General features: G+C 35.7%; 1 protein-coding gene across 2 annotated transcripts in view; it reads right to left on the bottom strand.

The window, feature by feature from the left end:
• The window catches only part of LOC110287368, a 60,080-nt gene that overhangs the window by 54,940 nt on the left and 2,812 nt on the right, over window positions 1-2,328 (bottom strand). The gene's annotated exons all lie outside the window — the stretch shown is intronic.

Here is a 2,328-nt window from a genome sequence, read left to right as displayed (position 1 = left end):
GATATTTTGACTTCTTCCTTTCCAATTTGTATCCCCTTGGTTTCTTTTTTGTTGTCGAATTGCTCTGGCTAGGACTTCAAGTACTATGTTGAATAGGTAGGGAGAAAGTGTGCAGCCTTGTCTAGTCCCTGATTTTAGTGGGGTTGTTATAGCTGCATTCTTAATCTGATACATTATTTTATATTTAATTTTAGCTATCTTTCACAGGCTCCATCCTGTTGGCCAGCAGATGCTATGTACCCTACCACCCCTGCCAATATGTCATCTAATAAGAATTATGCCACAATATTACCTAAATGTACACAGGATGGCATACATTTACCTTTACAATTTGCTACTAAACATTTACTGTTCTACCCATTTCATATATATTGCTATTTTTGCTGTTATCTATATAGACAGTGGAATTTTAATACTTTATTGGCTATTGTCTTGAGTGATTGCACTCTGATCCAAGCAACTGCATTCCCTTACAAAAGATTACTTCAGTTGGGCTTGTTAACTGTTGTCTTCCTCTCACAGATTGTCACAGGACTCTCACCTGAGTGTCTATGTTTACATGAACACCACCTTAATTGCACATTACCCCATGGAGAGCTAGAGTATATAAGCCAAGAAAAACTAGTGGAGAGAAGCCCCAACTATGTGGCTACAGGGAAGCTCTCTTCCCTACTGGAGAAAGGCTTTCCAAGTGCATTCTCTTGAAGGGAAGCATCATGTAAATAACCCCTCACCTACGCTCTGTAAGGAAGCCCAATATACTCATTTGTTGCCACAGTGAACTTAGACAGAATTGTGTCTTAGCTCATCATTATGACTTTGGGAGTAAGGGTATTATATCTCTCCCTGGGAGATTTTTCTTATCAACAGATGTTTCTCTTATTCAAGAGATGATAAGACACTGATTTGGTTCCTGTGGCTTTTGGTGGAATAAACTGATTTTTTTTTTAATTATCACAACTGCTGGGATAGAGGGAAGGAGTGTAGGAAGAGCCAGCTGGAATTGTGGAGGGGTCTTTGGGAGGTAGTGTGGAAGCCTCGTGCTGTGGAAACTTCCTGGAAAGTATGAAAATTATCCTAATAAGGATTCCTAGTAATGGGGTATACTAAGTCTGAACTGGCCATCTCCTATAGCCAGGCAAGGCTTCCAATGCTGGGACTGAATTGCATTCAGTTGAGCTGTTGCTTAAGGGAGTCACATAGAAATCTCCAAACTGCTCAGGCTGTTGCTAAAACAAAGGTTTGGTTGCTATCTGCAAACTGACAGTTGGTTCCTATTGCCAAGAACAACACCTACACAAGTCATCGAACATGGAAAAGTCAAGCTGGTGTCTACATGGATCCTTCATCCCTACTTTCTAGTCTCCTTGGTATGGGAAGGTATTCTGCAAACTACTGAAAGATAAGCATAAACACCAAACAAGCAAAAAAAAAAAATTATCTTTCTTGCTCCCGACCTCCAGAACAGTTGAGAATATATGTGCATGCCATCAGGGCCAGCTTCAATGACTTATTGTTTAAAATCACTTTTCATTGTTCTTAGTATGAGTCCAGTATTTTGTAGTACTCAGTAAGTACTTCTATTCAGTGATTGGTTCATTGAATAAACCCTTATAAAGAAGAAACCTAAAATAGTACATGTACGGAGATGAAAGAATATTCATTTAGAATTACTAGAGCATAGTCTATCTGCATTTTCCAACTGTATACTTTCTTTCAAACTTCAGTTCTCTTGCCTGTAAGTGGTTATGCTATTGTACATTTTAATTATTTGCTCCTTGGTGGCTATACTCTTTTTAGTTTATGAGGCAAGCTTTCTTATATATCTGATAGCTTTTCTTCCAATCACTCTCATTTTTAGGGTTAGAAACATAGAAAATTTGTTTAAATTTTTTAAAAAAATGCTTTAATAACTGGAAAAAAGAAAGGCTGTCACATGTCATAGTATGTCTAAAGCATATTTTGATTTACAAACAAAAGATCGTTATTCATTATTGAATAAAATGATACACACCTAATTTTCCTTGCTTGTTAGAGTAATAAAACAGTTTACTAATGAGTATATATAATCTAGCTATAAAACGTCTATCTGCAGAAAGCAAATCTAAATGCTATTAATCTTATAAAATCAAAAGAAACATCTCATTTTTAATTTTTAATATTTACGTATATTTTTATAATATTTTAGGAAAACACAAACATTGTCCTATGTGCATTGGAGCTGTTTCATATTACATTATTATTCTAAAGTGTTATATCATTGCATATATGAAAGAAAGAGAGAAAGAAAGAAAAAGAGAGAAAGAGAGAAAGAAAGAAAGAAAGAAA

This window comes from Mus caroli, chromosome X, assembly GCF_900094665.2.
Source record: "Mus caroli chromosome X, CAROLI_EIJ_v1.1, whole genome shotgun sequence".
Lineage (NCBI taxonomy): Eukaryota > Metazoa > Chordata > Mammalia > Rodentia > Muridae > Mus > Mus caroli.
Note: the sequence above shows the minus strand (reverse complement) of the source record. Positions and strands in the feature narration are given on the sequence as shown.